Source organism: Ammospiza nelsoni, chromosome 3 (assembly GCF_027579445.1).
Source record: "Ammospiza nelsoni isolate bAmmNel1 chromosome 3, bAmmNel1.pri, whole genome shotgun sequence".
NCBI classification, from domain to species: domain Eukaryota; kingdom Metazoa; phylum Chordata; class Aves; order Passeriformes; family Passerellidae; genus Ammospiza; species Ammospiza nelsoni.
The window spans coordinates 4643893-4659740 of NC_080635.1; the positions used below are offsets into that span (position 1 = coordinate 4643893).

The following is a 15848-nucleotide window of genomic DNA, read 5'->3' on the forward strand; positions in this document are numbered from 1 at the left end:
TCCCAGAAAGGCTCTCCCAGTCTGTGTCCTGGGAATTCTGGTCCCTACCTCAGCCCTCACTGCTTTACTCTGACAAATGAAGACATGGACACATTTGCCTGCAGGAATCCATGCCAAGATTTGGAGAAAAGAGGTTCTGAATCAGCAAAATTAGGGCCATGTTTGAAGCTCTGCAGGAATTACAGCTTGGATTTGCCTGCTCCTCGGGCAGATTTTCTTTCATCAAGACCAGCACAGCTCCCTCTCCTTCCTCCCACTTGGACCTGCTACTAAATTAATCAAGGATAGTTTATGAGCAAGTTGATGACAAGGGATCTGCAATTCAGCCCTGCTGAGAACTGCCAGCCATAAGTCTGAGCAACTTCTTTTTCATTCCCTTCCAGAGCAACACTCAGCATTCCTCTTGACATAACTTTAAATTTTGCTCACCTTTCCAAAGCTGGTCTGGATTTTGTCAATGAAAAATGAGCACTGAAGCCAAGGTCCCTTAAGATATTCCAGATACTTTTACTTTCATAGCCTCCAAAAGTTATCTGAGAAAACCCAACAGCTGGGTACAGGCTGGCTGGTTCATGAGGACACTGTGATTTGAAAATGAAAATAACTGAATAAAACTGAAGGAGACAAAAGATGTGGGGATGCCAGACAGAAAGGTGATACCTGGCAGGAAGCATCAGGATCACTGCCACCAGCAGGCAGTGCCATCACAGCCATGGAAATGCATACCTGGACTATCCAGACCATCCAGAGCTGATACAGCTCACCCTTCTTCATCCATAACTCAAATGTAACAGAGGAGAATAAAAATTAACTTATTTGGGAGGCCTGCTAACCTCTGTTATTTCCTGTGAGTGTGCTCTGCCCAGGAAACAATGCCAGTGTGCAGAATTTCATCCCTGCAGGATGTTACTGAATTAAAATAATGCACTAACTGCTCACCCCAGCACCATTATGGTGTGAGATGTGCATCAACATCTCTGCATGTAAAGTGGTTAATGGGACACAGGTAAAGGCATTAGGGGGACCCTGGTGGCCTGCAGGACAGCTCCCTGCACAGCACACATGGACATTGCACCACCTCAGCATGGCCTTCCAAAGACAAACCACTGAGTTCTCCCCAGATTGCTAAAGCAGGGGGAACTAAAACTCATTTGTGTGCAAATCTGAGCCAAGAGAGCCGCCTTTGGGGTGACAACAGGCACAAGTGCCACATCTGAGGGACCTGATACACATCAATGCTCAAGAATCCTGGCTCCACTTACAGCAACAGGTGACCTGGACAAAGGAAACATCACTGGCTAATTGAGAGACCCTGACTGTGAGGTCTCTGCAGGACGAGGTGAGAGATGAGAATTGACTCCAAGCTCTCAGAGGCCTGATTGCTTATATTGTGATATTATATTATTTCAAAAGAGATTATATACTAAAACTACTCTAAAGAAAGAGAAAGGAGACATCAGAAGGCTTAACAAGAATAAATAATAAAAACCTGTGACAGACCAGAGAGTCCAACACAGCTGGACTGGGATTGGTCATTAAGTAAAAACAATTCACATGGAACCAATCAAAGATGCACCTGCTGGTAAACAACCTCCTGATCACATTCTAAGCAATCAGATAATTATTGCTTACATTTCTTTTCTGAGGTTTCGCAGATTGTCAGTAGAAAAATTCTGACAAAGGTATTTTTCAGAAAATATCATGGGACACCAAAGGCCACTGCAAACCAGGGCTGGATCCTGGTGTGTGACCAGCCATGCCATGCCCTCTCCACAGCATGGGGGTTTTTTACAGGAGGTGTTTCATTTGTGACTGAAATTTGTGCCCTTTTGGGTTTCCAAGATGTGGGCTTTGTGACCAGAACAGGGTGGCTGGGTGCCAGGAGAGGTAGGAGAGCACACAGGGACCTTCCCTTTCCTGGAGCAGCTCCTAAGGGAGGGCAGAGCTCCAGAGGCAGCTGCTGGGACACAAGGGGCAGCGTTAGGGCGCTGAAACGCTGCGATCCCAAAGTGATTCCAGACACAGCGACGACACGGAGATTTATCGAGCCCTTCCCTCGCTGCCAGCCTTCTGGCAGCACATGTCCCCACAGCCAAAATGGCATTCCTGCTGGGGGAAATCCAGGACAAGCCTGTTAGGCTATGGATAATGCTGTCAGAGACAAAAAGCGTTCTGGTTTTGCCTTGTGGGATCCACCTGCTCCAGGATTCTCTCCCAAGAAGGCTCCAGCTGTGATGGATGATCATCAGAGGGGTTTCCAGCTGAACACAATTGGTTGAATCCAGCTTAAGCTGATAAATGTTAGTGCTGGTCTCCTCCCTACAGAAAGGGAAAAGGATCTCCTTTCCCTTGGAATTTATAAGGCAAAGAGAGCAGCCCTGTCACCACTCACCTGGACCCTCAGGATTATATGGTCAAATTATATTTTCCTTCACCCTAATTTTTGGCTAAACAGTGTTTGCTGAAAGCCTTCCTGGCCTTCACTTCCATGATAAAAGATGGGCATTGTTTGGTTCCCTCCTTGCCTTATAATATCATTAAGATGACTATCAAGCCACATGATAAATCCATTTTTCTCCATTAAATCTACAATGGTCATTTCTGCTTGCTTGTCCTTTATTTTACCCTAGAGGAAATTGTCTTTTCCAATATGCCTTTTGTTGATGGCAAATGGAAGGAAATTATTTTGCTGAAATGGTATTTTATTATTAAATTTTGCATTAGTTAATGCACAAGAGCATTGGAAGGGGGAGAAAAAAAACCACCTCCCTTTCAGTTTGTGCATTCTTGAAGCGTGTAGGCTGAGGATATCAGCACTTGGAGCACACACCCCGAGTTGCCAAGCCCTTGATCTTCCCACTGAGTTCAATCCTCAGGATGCTCCCACCCTTGTAAGTGGCCTCCCAAAGGCAATTAGTGGCTTGCTGCAATTTGCAGTGCTCCTGCCACAGGCACAGAGCCCACAGGCTGTACCCACAGCCCTGGGAGAGAGGCAGGGCTGCCTCACACCTCTGCCAGCTGCTCCCCAAATCCCTGTCTGGCAGCCATCAGGACCAGAGCCTTGTTCTGATGAAACACTCTCAATGTAGTTTGCTACTTAAATCCTGGTTTTTCCTCTCACTTTGCTTCCTCTCTTATTTTCTCCATTTCATTTTGGCCACTCCTCAGTTTCTTTTGATCCACTTCCTGCTAGTTTCTCTCTCCCACCCACCTGTCCTCTGTGTTCAACAACAACAGCAGATGAGGGGTGAAGAAACAGGGGTGAAGAAGCCTCAGCTCAACTCCCACACAGCTCCAGCCTTGGGACTGAGCCTTTGACTTGTTCAATATTCAACTCCTCAGCTGAGAATAAGGAAAGGATTTCTCTGTTCACAGCTATTTTTAACACTGCAGAGAAGGTTTAATATTTGAATATCAGAATTGTAATAGCATTTGCAAGAGGAATGGCCTATTTTTAGCAAAGCACTGGCTTTATGGATGCCTCACAATCAAAGCACTGTAATAGGGAGAGGCCACCAAAGAGGAGGCTGTGACACAGCTCTGTGCAAAGGCTTGTTCTTCCCATGCCATTTTGAGTTCTGCATGGAAACAGAGCTGGGGACACTTACCATAGTCTCCAGCAGAAACCACCATGCACAAAGCACAAAATTCCTAATTATGAAAGCTTTCCAACATCCAGCTGCTGAACCCAGCCAGGTGTCACAGCTAAAACCAGAGCTGGGAGGTCAGCACACACACACACAACATCCTTTCTTCTCCATCCCTCAGCAGCCCTTGAAATTAAAAGCCGTTAAAAAAAAACTACATCCCAAACTCCCAGCTAAAATTAACCATAGGCTTGTACAAAAATTCCCTCAGCTGCATTTCTTCTGGCCTTTGCTGGGTTTCTGTTTGCTGCAACACTCAAATTACAAAGCCTCCTCCCCCTTGTTGTTGACACCACAACACAGCCCCTGGCCTTCCTTCTAAACCCAGCAACTCAGGAACAAGCCCATGAATTTGGGCTGTTTGGATTCCCCCACCACAAAATGCAACTTTTAAACAACACACTTCCAAACACAATGCTAATCCCATTCCAGTCCATCCCCTCCAACACCATGGAGGATCCCCTGGCTCCCATGGCCACCATCAGGAACAGGTAGAGCAAAATAATTCCATACCAACAGAGCCAGGAAAATTCCTCCTTGTCCCTGAGGAGACCTGGGTTCTCTAGCAATAAATCTAGGAAAATGGGCCAAGTGCCAGTCACCACACACAGGGACACCATTTCCCCAAAGAAGTCACTCCTGGGAACTTCCTCATCAGTCTCTGTAGGAGAAACCCAAACCCCAGGCAAGGCTGGCATGATCATTCCACTGACAGAGGAGCTGTTAACAGTACTTCATTATTATTATTATTATTATTATTATTATTATTATTATTATTATTATTATTATTATTATTATTATTATTATTATTATTATTATTATTATTATTATTATTATTATTATTATCTGCAGTTAATTTGGAGCCTCCCATCATAACACCCTGATTCCCAAACCACCACCCCAGGGAACAGGAAGTTCTCTATGGCAAGTTATATTCAAGACTTCTCTGAGGAGTAGCAAAGGGTTTTCCAGGTGATTCTTGGGGAACAGATCCCTGAGGTGCAATATTCAAGGACCAAGTATCAGCACAAAACCCACGAGCACCTAGAGGCAGAACCCAATATCCATCCAGCTCCTGATTCCTGACACACCCTGAGGTCCAACTATTAACCCAACAAGGCCACCACTGACCATGTCCCCAAGTGCCACACCCACAGAGCTTTTAAATCCCTCCAGGGCAATTGTGCCAGGGCTGGGCAATCCTTTCCATTAAGAATTTTTCTCTAATATCCAGCCTAAACCTCTCCTGGTACAAACTGAGGTGGTTTCCCCTCTGCAGGGACATATGCAGGCAGCAGGTGATGCCAGTCAAATGGGCAAGTTTTTAAAAGGAACAAAGATTTATTTCTCCTGATGACAGCCTAAATGGGAAATCTTCTTAAATTTTAACTTAATCAAGGAAGGAAATTATGTACCAAACATTCCAGTCTGCTACTGAACACTGAGACCAATTCAGAGAAAGAGGAATGGAGTGGTATATTCTAATTGCACAGGTAATTTCAGTGCTTTGTGTTTGGGGAAAACAAGATTATCATTTGGAACTCTGAGACAAGAGACTTGGTCATTTGCAAGGCACAAAGCAAATTCAAAACCTGCTTTGTTGCTCTGGTAATATTTGCATAATAGTTATTTATATGTATGATGAGTGGAGCACAGTTTCAGGACAGTTAGCCAAGGTGAGTTGCCCTGCTCTTTAATCCTCTAATAACATGCTTGGGATACAATTTGGGAATTCATTCCCCTCTGATGGAGCAGCTGTGCTGCTGCATGGTGACCATTTCTCAATGCTCATTCCCATCAAATTGCACTGGTTTGATCAATCCACAAAGCATTAAGAATGCATACAAGGATAATTTTATGCCTTGTTTCATGTATCTGCATGCTCTCTTTTAGATATGATGGCCAAGCTACTAAACACCAGCAAGGGGCTGCATTTATCCCAAAATACACATAAAATTCTAGTGCTAAGTCTGCCACGGGCGCCAATCTAATCGAGTTGGCTGAAAATTAATTTCAGGCCCAGGGTTCTTCCATGGCTCCCTGGATTCCTGCCACAGCTTATGACAACCAGAAGTTAAAACTGCAAACAGCTGTCCTCCTGTTAGAGGCACCCTGGAATAACATGGATGCTGTGCTCAGAACACTGCCCTAAAGGTGACGCGGGGGTTCATCGCCCCGTGCCAGGAATCCGAGGAACTCTGGGACTCTCTGAACTCTGCAGCAGCTCTGCTGTGCCACTGCAACCCCAAGTGATTCATGTTATTTTCTGCTGGTCAGCAGCAGCTGTAGAAACATCCCTCATTGCTCCGCCTTGGCCTGGAATGCCCATGTGCTCCTCACCTGTCAGCCCTGCTGCAGCCAACACACCATTTGTCTTCACTGGGCTGCTTCCCCGCTCCTTCAGGGGAAGATCCTACAAAGCCTCCAAAGTCCTGCTTTGCCTCAATGAATATCCAAGCAGGCATCTCCAGATCCCACTCCAGCCCTGCAGCTGATCTTTGCTGCACTTGCTGCAGCAGCATAATCTCACTCAGGATTTACTACCTGATTAGGATTACTCAGACTAAAAACACAGCTAGATAAGAGCTGTGTGCTCTGTGTCACCTGCCCACGGAGAGGGAGCACCACCCCTGACTCCGACGTTTTGGGACCTTGTCACTTGTTTTACAATCTTCACTTTTCTAAAATGGTTGTGAAACACGACTGAGCAATACAAAATTATCTCAGATATAGGTTGGGCTCAAGGATCTCAAAGATCTTTCCCAACCTAGTTAATTCTGTAATTCTGAGATGTTCTTGTGCATATTTCTCTGTGAAAAGGATTTAAAACCTCAAGTCCCAGACTGTGATGGTGTAAATGGACACACCAGTGATGTAGTTGTGTAACTTGGCACAAGTGGGGATTCAGATACTTCATTCTCAAGCTTCACAGAGCAAGAAGAATAACAGTACTGCAAAGAAAATGAGCATGGAAGGTTCTTTTTTCCTTACTAAACAGCGAAGAAGCAGTTTTGAGCCTCATTCCTAAGCTGGCAGATAGCACAGACCGGTACTGCACCATGGGGACTCGTCTGGGGAAAATATCTTTACTTCTTTGTGGTATATGTTAAATGCAAAGTCACCTTATTCTTGTTTGTCTAGCATACAATGAGAATAGATCTCTAAAAATAACCTGCTTCCCCCCTCTTCCAGCTCCTCATGGCAGTTTCACTTATTATTAGCCATTATTCACATCTCTTACATAAACTGCAATTTCTGGAAATTTTTATGCCTCCTGGTACAAAACCTGAAAGTGCGCAAGGCTGGAGAAGGCAGAGCTCAGTGAAACTCCATTGCATTGCAGGTTTTACCTCTCTTTCCCTCTTACCTGGGTTTGATGTCATCATGTCCCTCCCTGGAGCAGCAATAAAGCTCCTTTACACACCAGGGCGCTGGGAAGCTGCAAAGCTGGATCAGGGGGGCACCTGGGGTCAGGGAATCCCCCGGGGGCACAGGGTGGGGCTGCTGTGCCACATCCTCTTCCCAGCCAACCTCAGAACACAACCACAGCACCCCACTGCATCCTGAGGGCCACAGCTTCCCCTTTTTGAGGAGCAGGAGAGCAAAGCCTGGCAGCTGTGGCTGAGTGAGTGTCCTCTCCATGGAGAACCTCAGTGGCACAGGGGATATGACCCCGCTCTGCTCCCAGCACAATCCCTGTGGGTCTGATTCCCAGGGCCAGGGATGGCAGTCCTGCTCCAGGCCTGTTGGGAGTCACACCTCGAGGGGCTCAGGAGCTGAAGAGACACCAGGCTGGCTGTGCACACCAGAAGCTGGGGGATATTTTCCACAAATGACCTCTAATCCATTTGCCTTTCCAAGAGTGCAGCTCATCCTCAAATCTGCAGGCACCAAGAGGTCACGACTTACAGCACTCCAGACTTTTATGATGCCCTGACAATCCCACTTTTATTTTCCCTTTCACAGAGCTCCTTGTGCAGGTCCCTGCAGCAGGGCAAACACAGTTCCATGGAATGGTTGTTTGGATCCATACTTTCCTGGGGCAGCCTCTCAGCAGGGCTAAACAACCACCTGCTGAGTCAGGATCACCCAGCCTTGCTCCCAACCCAGCTGCCCCCGCACTTTCCTCACACTATCCCATTTAGCAGCCAACTCATCCTCTTTCTGGAAGAAACTAATTCAGGCACCCCAGGTTTAATGTTTAACTGGCTTATGCTAACCACTAAAGCTGCACAATCAGATTCTTCCCTTGACAAATTTGACACGGGGCCGAAAATCAAATTTGCTTCTTTTTCCTCTTAAACAAAACCATCTACGGTCTGCAGTGGTAAACCACTGCTCATTTGAATATCCAAACACTGGCTGTTTGCATCCAGGGGCTGGTGCCAAAAGCCTGTCACCCACAGCCAGCCCAAGCACGTCTGAGGCCGCTGAACTTATTCATCTCTGCCCTGATACTTCTAGACCGTTCAAGGAGAATTTGAAGAGGCTCCTACTGACCTACACTGAGGTAAAACCCATCTCATTTCTCATTCAGGTGATGATGAGGATGATACCAATGGCTTTTCCTGGGCTGGGATTTGAGGGCTTTCACCACAGCTTTTTCCCTCTTACCTGCAGCCAAAGACTTAAGAGGGACATGACTGCTCTCAAAATGTAAATGGAATATATTACCAGAAAAACCCGCCCGAATCCTCAGTCAATAATCCATTTTTAGGAAAGAATTTGTGCGAAAATGAGGTAAGTGATAACTTTGCAGATCTCCTGTTATCCACAGTGCTATTTTAGGGAGAGTGTGACTGCATTGGGCTTGTCGCAGAGTCCTGCTTCCAATCTCCTGGCAGCTCCCCAGCACATTCCAGTATTTAACGCACAAGGCTCGTTGGGATGCAGTCCCACTTATCTCCCAGACACATTGACTAAGACTTTCCCACATAAACTGACCCACCCTTTAGTAGCAAGAGGTCACTCAGTACAATCAGCCTTCAAATGAGGAAAACAATCAGGAAAAGCTTCTCTGATGCCAAAAACACCAACAGAATAAAACACAACAGGCTCCAGTGTTTGTTTTATGAAAACTCGAAAAGTGCAAGGCAGATTTTTTGACTTGTGATAATCAGTGTAGCCCCAATAAAGTCAGCCAGATTTCTTTCAGGCTCAGGACCTAGCCTCCTAAAAGCATCTAAAATTGCTCTAAGAATACATTAATCTAAATAACGGTTAAAAATAAAAAGGTAGCAATTAATCGATTCTTCTTTTACTATGATGAAACTGCAGAGAGTTATTCATGGCATTATGCTCCAAAAAAGGTCACAATATTTTACATTACAAAAAAAGAAACGGCTGTTAAATTAAGCAGGTTATCTTTATTCCATATGGATCCTACATGACAGAGAATTCCTGTTAACTTATAGAGAACTCTCCTGACTCCTTCACTGCACGATCCAGGCTCTAGCAAAGGGTGATCTACTGGATGATCCTCCTGTATCAAACATCCAGATTTCTAAAAGGCAGATCTAGGCCCAAAGCCCCTTTCCAAAAATTAACTCCAAGCTGCATTCCAGAATTGCTATAAATGTGTGTGCCACTGGCACCCCAGAGCCACAAGCCATCCACCCCATCTGCAGGGAGTGGTGCAGATGACCCTGAAACATTTTCATTAAATATTTGTTCACTAGGAGAAAAGTCACTTAAAGCCCTTGACAAGAAAAGTCTCACCATTGGTTTAGTTACTGACAAAAGCCAACACCTGGAATGTACAAATCCAAAACCTGTGAATGTTCAAATAAATGTATCTACGTTAAATTAGTTCACATACAACAGGCAGCAACTTTTCCCTTCCAAGCCAAAAAAACAGAGGAGCTGCTTGCTATAATTAGCTGGAGCATTTGTGGTGTCTAGGCACTAAGCAAAATTGATTTAATGAGTGGGAAAAATCAGCTTTTGGTCCTGGTGCACAACCCCAGAGTGATCAGCTCCACTGTAGCCCGGGCAGAGCTCACCATGCACAGTTTCCATGCCTTGCAAACACAAGGCTCCCTTTTATCATGTAAGAACCAAAAGCAGATACCCATGTCATTCTGTAATAAATCAATCCATAGAGCAATAGGATTAATTCAGAACAAAAGGCAGGAACTTACAAAACCAAAAGCTGCGGATCTGGATTACTGCTGGATGGCAGGAAATCCCCACAACTCCTTGTAGAAGACCTTGACCACGTTCTTGGTCAAAGGTCTGAATCCCACAGCAAAAACTAAAGAATTCCCAATGAAGACTGTAGGTCTGGCTTGGGAAAAATATCTGCCAGGGATAAAGTGGGTAATCAGTATAACCTTAAAATGTCAGAGCCTGGCGTGGAGAGGAACCTCTGCGTCACCTCGGAGCACCTCCCACCCAGGCCAGCCACTGACGCCTCCAAGGAAGGGGGAAAATGGAAAATCCAGCTCCACAGTTTTGGGGTGGAGCATGATCCTCCCTGATCTCTGCAGGCACCACTGCAGCCCTGGCCAGGAGATTTTAGCACAGGCATGACCTCAATGCGATGCTGCTTTCCAAAACCTCAAGGCAAGCTGAAAAAACAAAGGCCAGAACTAAAGGTGTCTGAAAGAAGGGTCACAACAGCCACTCCAGCACTTCCTACGGGGAGACTGAGCACATGAAGCATAAATACTTTATTCATTAAGTTGGCTACTTCAAACCCATTAAGCCCGTGGCAGTCTCTCATGTGGGTAGTGGAGCACGGCTGGGTGGCTCCAGGTCTGCATCTCTTCCTCTCTGGTCACATCCTAAATCTGGGTCTGCAGCTACATCTCTTCCCAGACCCCACATTTCATGCAGAGTAGCAGCTGCCCATTCCAGAGATCATTCCACGTTGCATTGAGACATGATTAACAAAACCAAACCCAGTGGTCAGAGCAATCAAACTGAGCTCTCAGGCAATCCCTATTCCTGTCTTAAAAATAAAATACAAACACTTTGTTTTTCAAGGCAAGCTTCTCTGATGATTTGCTGTGATTTCTCTGTGTTTCCTATTCTCACAGAGAAGGAGAAACTGTTTTCTCTGGTACACAGCTCTGGACTCGTGAGCAAAACTCAAGATGAAATCCAGGAACATAATTCCTGAACCTTTCACAGATCACAGGCAAATCGCTCAGCAGGTCTGGCTACTTCTCCCAAAAAGGGAACAGCCTATGTTTGGAAAACCAGTCAACAGAAAAACCGCTAAATCTGGAACATTTACCTGTGAACAGTTTGGTGGCAGAGTATTTTTAGCTCTCAGGACAGAGTGTTAATGGCACACCTCTCCTGTTCCAAGGGCACAGCTATGACCAGAGAGGCTATTCCCAGTATCCAACAGGTGTGGGTCAGCATCTGCTGCCACCAGGGCTCCACATGCAGTGCCTCTTCTGTTCAGTCCCCACTGCCCTCTCAACATCAGGGGCTGCTGAACAAATCAAACCAACTCACCGTTTCTTTTTAAAGTTCTAACACTCAGCACTTTGTGGAATAAAAGTGGCTGCACAGCAGCGTAAATGTGTTCCTCTGGTGGCAGTGGTGACACACCAAAGGGGTTTCTGGTAGGCTAAAACACATGCATCTTAAAAACAAATAAAAGTTTGTGCAATGTAGTAGGAGAGTAAATACATGAAACAATCAAATAATATATTAAGAGAATAGCTGAAAAGTTAAAAGACATGACAAAGTAAGAACATCCTGAAATTATCACTGTTCAACGAGAAAAAACCTCACAGAGAAGAGAAGATGATAAGAAAAATGTTTACAGTGATGAAAAACAATAGCTCAATGTAATCCTCAACCTTAATCTGTCCTTGGGCATAGGGAGATGTACACAATCCCCAAGTACAACATTTATACATTGGTGCATACCTTTCAATAATCACATACATTTCACTGCAAGCAGAAATAACACTTCCAGACACAGCTCCCCCAGCCATAAAATCTGTTATGAACTCAACCCTCACCTAACAACACAAATCAAAGCTTTTTTCCATGCAAAACTGGCCTTTTTAATGAGGAATGGACAGTAAAAAATGTGTCTGGGATTAACAATACATGAAAAAGAAATAAAGTTGGACAAAAGAGAAAAAAACCTGCCTGTTTTAATATATATAGAATTGATCTATGTCACTCTGATCAAGCTGTTGAATAAGTTGGGGTCTACTGGGCATAAGAAGAATTTTTCTTACGTCTTTCTTTTTTTAAAAAACATGTAATCTCTCTGAAACCCTTTTTTCATTACAGGAAAGGCTTCCAAAGGTCCAGCTGTAACTGCTGCAACATTGTATTCATGTTCATTAGAAAAACAAATTCACAGCAGATCATTTTAAGAGTAATAATAAAAGGCTGACAAACAAAAACCACATGTGGGTGGGGGGGAAAGAACCTAGCAGTGGGGGAAGCAGGCTCCAAGCCAGGCTCTGCAGGACACGGATCCCACTGGATCACACTCCCCTCGGTGTGGAGCTGCAGCTCCAACCCTTGCTTCTCCACAGAAGCAGTATCTGCTCAGAACAATCCAACACGAGATGGTTTCTCGGGTTTAAAGCAAGAGAAGGCAACTGGATTTTCACAATTCACACCTCTAGGCCAGATTCCTGCTGGTTTCACTTGGGAAAATTGCCACGAGCCTCAGCAGAGGTAAGGGTCCAACGTGCTGGCAACCTCCCCAGCTCCATCAGCTGGGAACAGGAGCAGCCCAGAGCAGGAGCTGATATGCCAGGAAAGCCCTTATGGCTCCACAGGGCTCCTACCATGGAGCACAGGCCTGCTCTCATCAGGAGTTACCAGGCAGCACGGGAAAGAGCCTGCACCGCTGTCCTGTACAAGCTCAGCTGAGCCAGAGACATCCAAGGGCAGCCAGTGGCTCCTTGCCCTGACAGGTCACCTGTCTGGCCCCTGGGGCTCCCACACTTCCAGAAGTATTCCCAGACCCTAGGGAAAGGGCAATCAGGAAGCCTGTGGCCACAGACACCAGCCTGGGCAGGATTTAGTAGCTGACTCATGGCTAATGGGCAATGATAAACTGTTGTACTGGTTGTTCACTTGTGCCCAGATCAGATGACTAAGGAATTTAGGTGCCTATAGAGATTAACAGTCTAAATAACTTTTGCAGTCTGACCCTTAAACATCTGCATAAACAGACTTTCTCCTCTGTCTTCCATGAAAGATGTTCATGCACTCCTTGCTAACGAAATACAATTATTTTGCAGGCAATCCAACTACAAATATTTCATCCCATAACTGACCCACATGAAAAATAAATCCTTAGTCAGGTGACGTAATGCAAACGAGCAATCCAGGCCCATCCAATAAAGGGGGCTGAGCTGATTCCATTTTAGAGATGATGAAGGAAAAAGAAAACATCTTTCATAAAATGGTTTGTACTCCCACTCCCCAGGGGCTCCTGGAGCAGCACACAGCAGTATCCTGGGCTCCATACATGCAGCAGGAGGGTTTTGCCCCTCTCTGCCCCACTCCTGTGTGCAGGCAGGGCTCAGTGACACACAGCAGCTCCAGAAGCTGCAGGATCTGTGCCACCACCGAGATGAAACAGCATCTCTAACGCTTTTTGCCACATGGCTGCTGCAAGCTCCTATTTATCCCAAAATGCTGCATCCTGCTTTAGTGAGTGTCATTTGCTGCACTTAACCTGCATTACAGAAAAACCCAAAGCGGGTTCTGTTCCAGAACCTGACCTCCTGATTCCACATTCATAATTCCACGCTTATGTTCCTGAAATAACAAAATATACATGAAGTAACAAAATATTCCCTATTTTACTGCCTCTTCAGCACTAGTTGTGACACATGAGCCAGCCCTTCATCCCTCCTCGCAGCCCTACAACCACTGCTAAGTCATGGAGGCATCACTACAGCCATTTCTGCTCTCCCCAGAAACACAGAGGGAAAAAAAAACCCAAAAAAAACCCGCTAAAGGATAAGAACAAATCTTTAAAAATCACATCCCACTTCCATCACCCACCTTCCCAGCCCTTTATCCCATTCCATTTTCACTCCTGTCTCTCTCCAGAGCCTTCTGAGCATATGCAAGTCCTTCCTCCAGCGGAGCTTTCCTGCAATGGCCTGAGGAGTCGGAGCCTCCCCTGACATTTCCACACGGCTGCTATCTCTCGGAATAAATTCCTCTCCCTGCCCTGCCTCTCCAGCCCCGGCTCCGGGGAGCATTGTTCCCCAAGATGCCCGATGCATGATGCCGGGCTTGCGGGAATTCCAGCCCTTTTCCCGAACTGTTCAATAATCAGGTTTCATAATGCTGGTATCCTGTCAATAAAGGTCGAAGGATGAGCCGAACGCTCCGGATCTTGACAGTTTCTGTTTATTCCCTCTCCCTGCAATCCTGATCTGGAACATTTAGCATTTATACCTATGGACAATGAGAAGCACAACGTAGAAACACAGATCACTACTCACCTTTAAACGAGAATGCAATTTCATTCACGATTAAGACATCAACATCACAAATTCAGCGCTCACTCTAGCTCTGTATCATCACTCCAAAAGGAAAAACATCAGCTACTGAATGAAACGTCAGCCCCGGTTACCATGAACAAGGGTTTTTCAGAGCTGCTGCAGTCTCACAGTCTCTAGCACAAGTCTGCCATATTTTTTTTGTTAAATCAGGCCTGTACCCACCTAACAGCCAGAGCCAGCCCCGAGACAACCGAGCCAAGCCCACGCGTTGTGCCGCTGACTGCGGGCACCGCGGCACCCGGCGATGGCCGCGCCCGGACCGCAGCCCCGCGGCCGGAGCCCGCGGGGTCAGCGCGGCGCTCCCGCACACAAAGCCCCGCAGCGGGCCCGGCTGACAGCGCCGCGACCCCCGCGCCGCCCCCCGCGCCCCGCCCCGGCCAAGAAAAATAAAGAAGGAATTACATCCGTCTAGCAAGGAATACCGCAGGAGCAGCAGCCGAGCCGGGCTCTCCGCACCGCACCGCGCGGGGCGTGCGGCTGCGCGGCGGAGGCGGCACCGCGGGCGGGGAGGGAGGGAAGGGGAGGGAGGGAAAGGGGCGGCGGCCGCCGCTGCCCCCGGGGACGGGCCGGGGCCGCCGCAGGGCAGGGCAGGGTAGGGCAGGGCGGGGCGGGGCGGCTCTGACAGCGCCGAGCCCGCTCCGCGCCGATCGGGGCTGCGGAGAGGCTGCGGGCGCCGCCCGCGCTGCGCACACGCTCCCGGGAAGAGGGGCCGCCCCCATCCCCGCTCCCCAATCCCCAATCCCGGCCGTACCTCGGCGCTGCCCGCGCTGCGCGGAGGGAGCGCGGTACCCGCAGCCCCGCTGCGTGAGCCCCGAGCCCCGCCCGGCGCGGAGCGGAGCGGGGACAGCGCGGGGGGCGGGGACAGCGCGGGAGGAGCCCCCGCCCCGCGCCCCGGCCCTGCGGCGGCCCTGCGGCGCGGGGGGCTCGGCACGGCTCGGCTCGGCACGGCCCGCAGCGCATCCTCACCTGCTGCTGCCCCTGCTGCTGCTGCTCGGGCCTGCCCTGTGCTCACGCCAGGTCTTCCCCCTCCGCCGGCCCTCGCTCGCAGCCCTCCGTGGGTGTTATCCAGCCACTCCCGGCTCCCCTTCCCTTCTCTTACATTTATTTGGTTATTGGGTCTCTCCAGCCTCCTTGCTCCTCCTCCTCTGACACTCTCTCCTATCGCAAAGACAATATTGGCTCGCCCCCAGCATCCATTTCCTCTAGTGCTGCTCTCCCTCCCGCTGCTCTGTCATTCCTAGTGGAAACCCCATCCCGGGTTTGACTTCCTCCACTGCAGTCATCCTCTCCTGCTGCTCCAGTCCTGCCACCTTCCCGCGTAAACAGCCTCCCTTTGCCAGTGCAACCCAGCCCCTGGAACCCAGGTCCAGCTGCCTTCGTGCCACACTTTCCCTTTTCCTCCTTTCCTGGGTAGGATTTTTGCCTGTCTTTCCAGAGAAAACTGCTGTCCCACAGCCAGTGGTGCCTTTCCTCCTTTCCCCTCTTCCACAGCCAAGGTCAGAGGCAGACACTGCTGCTTCAGGTTTCCTTTGCTAATCCTGCCCTCCCTGCTTCCCTCCCTGTCTTCATGCCCATGCTCCTTCCCTCCTGTCCACTCTCCCTCCTCTCTCACTTGCAACACAGCTATGGATCAGTGCTGTCCATGTCTTTTATCAAAATACCAACAAACCACTCTTGGATTCATTTGGCT

General features: G+C 47.8%; 1 protein-coding gene across 3 annotated transcripts in view; it reads right to left on the bottom strand.

Moving 5' to 3' along the window:
- The window catches only part of SPTBN1 (spectrin beta, non-erythrocytic 1), a 115983-nt gene extending 100650 nt beyond the window's left edge, over positions 1 to 15333 (bottom strand). For 2 of the 3 annotated variants that reach the window (XM_059467202.1, XM_059467199.1), the window contains exon 1: positions 15125 to 15333. The gene's annotated coding sequence lies outside the window, so the exon portion shown is untranslated. Of the gene's footprint in view, positions 1 to 14560; positions 14631 to 15124 lie in introns of those variants that run through there. The other variant, XM_059467200.1, reaches the window with a different exon arrangement.
- Positions 15334 to 15848: the final 515 nt, after the last annotated feature.